Raw genomic sequence first — 8,606 nt, 5'->3', positions numbered from 1 at the left:
ACACTTTTTTAAAACAAAGTTTAGTTTTAAAAAATAAATCTAGAGAATTAAAATTTTTTTAGAAAAAAAACTAGTACCAAAAAGGGAAAGTTTTGTTTAATTTGAATTTTGCATCGAAGAACCGATAGCAAGCCGACCCGTTTATAGAAATTAAAGAGAAGATCGCATGATGTCTAGTGGACAAGAAACCTCTACAAGTCAGAATAGCCAACCCAACCACCCAAGGGATAACACGTCGTTATCATTCCAATGTCCCATATTAAATTCCACGAACTATACAATATGGGCAGTAAAAATTAAAGCAATTTTTAACGTTCATGGATTATGGGAAGCCATTGAACCAGAAGAAGGAAAATTTGTTGACAAAAAAGAACAACATGGCAATAGCCTACCTTTATCAAGTACTGCCAGAAGACGTGGTACTACAAGTAGCCCAATATACGCAAGCTACAGAAATATGGGAAGCAATCAAAGTAAGGAATATGGGTGTTGAAAGAGTAAAAAAGGCATGACTCTCAACTCTAAGGGTTGAGTTTGAGTCATTAAAGATGAAAGATGGAGAAACCATCGATGATTTTTCAGGAAAATTAAACGGGCTAGTCTCCAAAGCCTTAACGCTTGGTGCAACAATAGCTGAATCTGACATGGTCAGGAAACTCCTTGACTCCATGCCAGATCGTTTTATTCATATCGTTGCAACAATCGAACAATCCTACGATGTTGACAACATGAAGTTGGAAGAAGCCATAGGGAGACTTAAAGCATATGAAGAACGAATCAAAGGAAAAAGAAGACTCGAGTATGAAGGATAGTAAACTGTTGTTTACTCGCTCGCAAGGAATGAATAAACAACAAGCTGGTCATCGTCCTAAGCAAGGACAAAATCGGAATAACTACAACGGCCGTGGAAAGAGCCGTGGGCATGGAAGGCCATTTAGACATGACCGTGGAGGTCAAAGATCATCGTCAAATGATCGAAAGGACCAGTCAAAGTATAAATACAAAAGTCAAATAAAGTGCTACCAATGTAATGAACTTGGTCATTACGCATCTGAGTGTCAAAAGTCCAAGAATAAAGAAGAAGCCAATATTGTTCAAACAGAACAAGTAATAAAAACTCTCTTGTTAGCTAGCTGTAGCTCCAAACAGGAAGATGCGATTTTCCTCAATGAAGAAAAGATAACACCAAGAAAATCCGAAGCCGAGCCAAGTAATAAAGATATATGGTACTTAGACAACGGAGCAAGCAACCATATGACAGGCATTAAATCCCATTTCTATGAATTAAATGAAGACATTAATGGAGAAGTAAAATTCGGAGATGGTTCGCATGTGAAGATAAGAGGGAAAGGCTCAATACGAGTAAATTTCAATAATGGTGAAGAAAAGACGGTCACCGACGTATATTACATACACGGTCTTCGAAATAACATTTTGAGCTTGGGACAAGCTACTGAAAATGGGTGTGATATACGAATAAAGAATGAGTGTTTATGGATATATGATGACTCTGGTGATCTCCTGATGAAAGTGGAAATATCACAAAATCGTCTCTACAAAGTAAAGCTTGATATGGGAAAATCAATGTGCTTTCTTACAAAAGCTAACGAGACATCAATGTTGTGGCATGCAAGACTCGGACACATTGGATTCCAGTCCATTAAAATGATTGTTAAAAAAAATATGGCCAAGGGTGTGCTAGATTTTACCCATTAGCCCCAAGTATGTGATATATGTCTAGCTGGAAAACAAACACGCCACTCATTTCCAGCTCAAACACACTTTCGAGCAAAGCGACCGCTCGAATTAGTCTACGGTGACCTACGTGGACCAATCTCACCAACAACACAATCTGGTAACAAATATGTGTTTTTATTGGTGGATGATTACTCTCGATATATGTGGGCGTATATCATAAAGCCTAAGGTTGAAGCATTGAACTTTTTCGTTAAGTTCAAAGAAGTAGTTTAAGTCGAAACAGGTCATAAGATTAAGACCTTAAGAACCGACAGAGGAAGAGAGTTTACCTCAAAAGAGTTCAAGACATTTTGTGAAAGAAATGGTATACTACGACAACTCACAGCCCCTTACACTCCACAACATAGTGGAGTGGTAGAACGCAAGAACAGGACCGTGATCGGAACTACACGGTGCCTATTAAAAGGTATGAATGTCCCACAAAACTTTTGGGGTGAAGGAGTGAGACATGAAGTGTATGTGCTAAACCACACACCAACAAAGGCCCTTGAAAACATAACACCATATGAATCAATGCCAGGGCGAAAGCCAAATTTAAAACACTTGAGAGTGTTCGGCTGTTTGGCTCATGCAAAGATTCATGCAGTAAATTTAAGGAAACTTGATGATAGAAGTGAAAGAACCATTTATTTGGGTACCGAACAAGGAAGTAAAGCATATCGGTTATATAACCCAAATAAATGGTTCTTTCAATTCTATCATCAAGTTTCCTTAAATTTACTGCAGGAATCTTTGCGTGAGCCAAACAGCCGAACACTCTCAAGTGTTTTAAATTCGGCTTTCGCCCTGACTTTGCTTCATATGGTGTTATGTTTTCAAGGGCCTTTTTTGGTGTGTGGTTTAGCACATACACCGCATGTCTCACTCCTTCACCCCAAAAGTTTTGTGGGACATTCATACCTTTCATGAAACCTTCAGGTTGTTCGACATATACTTCTTCGTTTAATTCACCATGCAAGAATGTTGTCTTGACGTCGAGGTGATGAATAGTCCATCCTTCATGTGCAGCTAGTGCGAGTAGTAGATGAACGTGTTCGATTCTATCTACTGGTGCAAATACTTCTTCATAGTCAATACCATGTCTTCGTACGTATGTAACATCCCAAAATTTCTAAAAATAATAGTAAATATATTATTTACTTACGGTGGATAAATTTACTTGGATTAGTAGATAAATAATTAAAGAGATATGGGTAATGGACTTGGATTAAAAAGGAAGGAAGATAGACCATGGGCTCAAGCCCATGACCCATAGTATATAAACAATAATTACTCAATAATCCATTCATTTAACATATTCCATACACCACCCAAAGACACACTTAGCTCTCTCTCATCCTACTTTCTCTCTCTAGCCGAAATCACCAAGAACAACCGATCCCGACCCGAGGTAATGATAGTATGTATTTGTATGGATCCAAACCCGCTAGATCTAGTCGCGAAACGACGAGCCGACACCCTAAACCGTTAAAGTCACGAGATCCTGATGAAATCGGGTATAAACCAGTCAAAAGATGAGCTTAGGGGTCACCCTAGCTCAGATCTGGATCGAACGGGACGAAAAATGGTGAAAAAGATGGTGAAACAAGCGAGATATCGCTTTTCCGGCAAGATCCCGGTTTTCCGACGATGACGGCGCCGGAAAAGGTGGGTACGAGGTAAGGGAAGTCAGAGAATGTTTCTGACATTCTCTGACCTAACCCTAATTTGTTAACGGAGGCTTAACGAACTAGCCTTAATTCGTGAATTGATTCGTTAATGAAAGAATGACGAACTAGCCCCAGTTCGTTAAGTCCAATTCGTTATGATGATAACCAGTTCGTTATGGTCCAATTCGTTATGATGATGACCCGTTCTTTATAAGGTCCAGTTCGTTATAATAGTCAGTTCGTTATGAAGTAACGAATGGGTTCATTCGTTATGAACCTCATTCGTTATGAACCCCATTCGTTAAGGGACTGGGACGAGTTGGAAGTTTGAAAGAATGACAGAAAGGTCCCTAGACTTAGAAAAGAATGATATAATTACAAAGAAGCCCTCGAACTTTATAAGTTAGAAATTAAAATAAAGTTAGAAATCTAATAAAAAATGTGTTGTAAGGCCCCGTTACCGGTAGCCCTACTTTGGTGTTGGATTTACTCATAAACGCAGTTCTAAATATCTGAGTTAATTAAAACTTTACGCGGAATATAAAACTTCAACCATATTATCTTACATAACCTTCAAATCTTGTCTTATAAAACATTTAAAGTCATTTAAAAAAAACATAGTCTTTTAAAACATCACAACATTTCTTCGAGATGCCAGTATCTTTGATTCCATGACATGCGTCTTCAATCACGCGAGCTGCCTCAACCTATTTGCCTGCGTGCATACTAAAAGTCAGCTACGCTGAGTGAGTTCTAGTTAATCACATAACTTACTTTACATACACTTGTACGTGCCCGAAGGTACGCATTACATACTTAACCCGTCCATCATTCATCATACATAATCATAACTAGCCTTACGTTATAAAGAGCATTCGCCCTACATACCTCGGATATTATTAGGGTCCGGTCACCCTTCATCCTCGGATATTATTAGGGACCGGTACCCTCCATCCTCGGATATTATTAGGGTCCGGTCACCCTTCATCCTCGGATATTATTAGGGTCTGATACCCTCCATCCTCGGATATTATTAGGGTCCGGTCACCCTTCATCCTCGGATATTATTAGGGTCCGGTCACCCTTTCTTCTACATTTCCATAGCATACTTTTCTATATACATAATCGTAAGTTTCATACATACATACATCATTCAATCCTCATCTTAGAACATACATACAACATCAAACCATTACCTGGCAGTACATGCAATTCCGAAGATCGTTCATGTACCGACAAGAAAGCATTCATACATTTCACATAATACATATATGGCATACACTTATCACTTAGGATAAGTGTATTAACTAATCACATCGAGTATGCACACAGCCCCGAAAACATAACAAGGAATGGGGCTAGAAACTCACATGAAGTCGGTTACGTTCGCCGTTAATCGTAATCCCTTTCTTGAGCTGTGCACGACTAACTATATAACAATTACACGTATCAATCAACTATCACTACCCATAGCGTCTTCCTAGTTCAATTATTACCCACAACGAACAGGGGTCCGGGGGCAGCGCCCCTGGCAACGGGGTTCTAGGGGCGGCAGCCCCTAGCGGGGTCCAAGGGGCAGAGCACCTGGCTGGGGTTAAGCTGCCAGGTCAGCTTGGAAAAATTTTATTTCCATTAACTGTCTTAACACATTTCCATTAGGATTTTAATTTATTTCCTAATTCGTTAACTCATTCCTCATAACGATTTAAGTCTGAGGCGTTACCGCACTTAACTTAAGCGAATTTAGGGTTCAGCGAACTTAAGGTTCAGCGAACTTAAGGCTCGGCGAACTTAAGGTTCAGCGAACTTATGGCTCGGCGAACTTAGTGTTTAAGCGATCTTATTACCAAGCGAACTTATATGAGCGAACTTATATACACGCGAATGTAATTGGCGAAGTTATCTACAGTTAGCGTCGGGTTTTGATTTTAACCCAATAGACCTCTCTGTTCAGCCTTTAATCCTTTGATATGATGATAACCACTCCCGTGAACATTCCCATGGTCGTTTTTGAATAAGGTTCGGTCTGAAAATACATAAAGGTTGGACCTTTAAGCTAAAACGTTCAATACTAGTTTCAAGGGTTCATTTAATCGAGCCGTTTCCATTTTCGGGTTCATTTCATTCATATTTATCATCAAGTTTACAACTTTATGTTTCGTTTATACTCGATCTATTCTAGGTTCAAGTTTCAAGACTAAACGTGTATACAAACGTTAACTTTAAAGGAAAAACGGCTTACCTTTATGCGTTCTTCGTTCTCGGTTAGCTCGCTTATGGACTCTAGATCTTGTGTATGGCTCGTATAGAAAAGATCTACCACGACTAACGTTCGCTCGATCCCGTTTCACCCCTTTCTCGCTTGCGGCCGTATATGTGGTGTAGGAGGTGTGTGTTTTTGAGTGTGTAGAGATTAGGATGGAAAGAAATGAGGATTTAGGGTTTTAAGGTGGTTTAAGAGGATATTTATATCCCTTAAAGCCCATGGACCTAAGGCCCATTCCCTTTAATCCATTTTAATTAGTCCAAGTCCCTGATCTTCGGATATTGCACGTATCGACAGGGAAAGTAATGTTTGTTGGTGCGTGAACGATCTTCGGATATTGCATGCATCGCCAAAGAGAATGATTTCCAGGTAATAAGCAGTGTGTATGAATGTTATGTTGTGTAACTGATGTAACGATAGAAAGTGTGTTGTAGGGAAGTCGAGTTAGAGTGTGGTAGAAGTGGTAACAAGTTGATAAGGGTGTAAGTGGCATGACGATAGTACGTGGTAGGGTATGCCTATACGTGACTTCGTTATTGAGTGACACACCGATAGTACATGGGAGGGCAAGCCTCTACGTGCCTTCGTTAATTAAGTGGCAACACGTAAGTACGTGGAAGGCAAGCCTTAATGTGCATTCGTAATTAAGTGGTTAAGATGTAGGGGAAGTAAAGAGGTTAGCGGTGAGGTGAGCAGGATGGAAGAACGACTATGTGTCTTCGGACACATATGTATATATAAATGCATGTAATGGTTGTATGGTAAGTTGCCTGATTAACTAGAACTCACTCAGCGTAGATGACTTTTAGTATGCACACAGGTGATCAGACTTAAAAGCTAGCATGAGGATGGCACATGGCATGGATTGAGCGGCTGGCATCTGAAGATGGAAGAATGATGTTTTAAATATGATGTTTCATGTTATGGTTTTAAAGGAAAGATTGAATGTTTTGTAACAAATAGTTTAAGTTAACGTTTCCGCGAAAAGTTTAAATTAACTCTGATTTGTAAGAACTGTGTTTATGAGTAAATCCGACATGAAATGTAGGGCACCGGTGACGGGGCCTTACAACGTATCCTTTTGCGACAAGGCGTGCTTTGTATTTTGTTGCTTCACCTTTCGCATCGGTTCTATGTATTGTATTTACATTTTGTACACAAACTATCACCTAATTACAATTATGGCACTAAACTATACTAACGGTATTTTCTAACATAGTTTACTAAACATTAATAAACTTAACAGGGTCGATGATTAACTAAAAATCACCCCCTTAATCTCGATCTTGTATTGTGAGGTCCTTGACACCTAGTAGTTCGCGCATCTCCATGAACTTGATTCTTGGTAATGCCTTCATAAGTATATCTGCCTTCTGTTCCTCGCCACTAATGTGCTCCACTTCGATTTTTTGCTTCTCCACACATTCTCGTATGAAGTGGTATTTTGTACTTATATGTTTGCTTCGCCCGTGAAACACTGGATTTTTCATCAATGCTATCGCTGACCTGTTATCCACAAACAGTGTCACTTTCTCTTGTTTCCAGCTAGTCAAGTCTTCTAACAATCCTTGTAACCATAAGACTTGACATGCAGCTGAGGCGGCTGCTATGAATTCAGCTTCACAAGATGATAGAGCAGCAGTAGATTGTTTCTGAGTATTCCATGCAATTGGAGCATCACAGAAATAAAATACAGTTCCAGTTGTGCTCTCTTCATCATCAACTTCCATGTTATAGCTGTTATCACTATAACCCTTCAATACTTTTCTACCTTCTTTCTTGTACTGAATTCCGTACTCGATTGTACCTCTTACATATCGTAGTAAGTGTTTCACGGCTTTCATGTGAGCTACTTTTGGCGAATGCATAAACTGACTTGCATATCCTACTGCAAAGTTGATGTCTGGTCTTGTATGAGTTAGATACCTTAGACATCCTATCAGCTTTCGGTATTCCATTGCATTTACTTCATCTCCTTCTTCATTCTTTGATAATTTTAGACCTGCTTCCATCGGGTATCGCGTAGGATTACATTCTAACATCCCAGCGTTCTTTAATAGCTTCTTTGCATAACCTGATTGCTTTAACGTCACCCTTCTTCATTTTGTAGTACTTTGATCCCTAGATAGTACTTTAGTTCTCCAAGATCACTCATTTCAAATGATTTCTTCATTTGCTTCTTGAATTTTGAGATATCTTCTTTATCGTTTCCTGTTATGATTAAGTCATCAACATAGACGCCTACTATTAGCTTTCTTTTTCCCTTTTCACATGTATACACTGCTGCTTCTCTTGGACATTTCTTGAAACCAAGGTCCTTTAAATTATTATGTAATTTAATGTTCCAAGCTCGTGGTGCTTGACGTAGTCCATATAATGCTTTTATTAGCTTGTGGACCTTGTTTCAGCTCCTAGTTTCATGAAACCTTCAAGTTGTTCTAAATATACTTCTTCGTTTAATTCACCATGCAAGAATGCTGTCTTGACGTCGAGGTAATGAATAGTCCATCCTTCATGTGCAGCTAGTGCGAGTAGTAGACGAATGGTTTCGATTCTAACTACTGGCGTGAATACTTCTTCATAGCCAATACCATGTCTTTTTACGTATCCTTTTGCGACAAGGCGTGCTTTATATTTTGTTACTTCACGTTTCGCATCTTTCTTCAGCTTAAATACCCATTTCAAACCAATGGGCTTGTGTCCAGTAGGTAGGTTGGTCAGTGCCCATGTTTTATTCCTTTCTATCGAATCTAACTCGTCTTTCATTGCCTTTTCCCATGCATTATTTCCTGTCGCTTCTTTGTAGTTCAGTGGTTTTTCGTGCATCAACAGGAGTTCATTTCCATACATGTCAACTCCTTGAATTAAAAAATCTCCATGGCCGGAGCTCTTTCATATATTTCGGCCAAATTACGTAGACCTTGACTTGGTGT

The 8,606-nt window shown here is 39.3% G+C and overlaps 1 pseudogene; it reads right to left on the bottom strand.

The window, feature by feature from the left end:
* Positions 1 to 6,947: 6,947 nt before the first annotated feature.
* LOC143560999 (secreted RxLR effector protein 161 pseudogene) lies at positions 6,948 to 7,685 on the bottom strand (annotated as a pseudogene).
* Between the last annotated feature and the right edge of the window lie 921 nt (positions 7,686 to 8,606).

This window comes from Bidens hawaiensis, unplaced genomic scaffold (genome assembly GCF_021521415.1).
Source record: "Bidens hawaiensis isolate Kalapana, Puna unplaced genomic scaffold, B.hawaiensis_p1.1 tig00020521_1, whole genome shotgun sequence".
NCBI classification, from domain to species: Eukaryota; Viridiplantae; Streptophyta; class Magnoliopsida; order Asterales; family Asteraceae; genus Bidens; species Bidens hawaiensis.
Note: the sequence above shows the minus strand (reverse complement) of the source record. Positions and strands in the feature narration are given on the sequence as shown.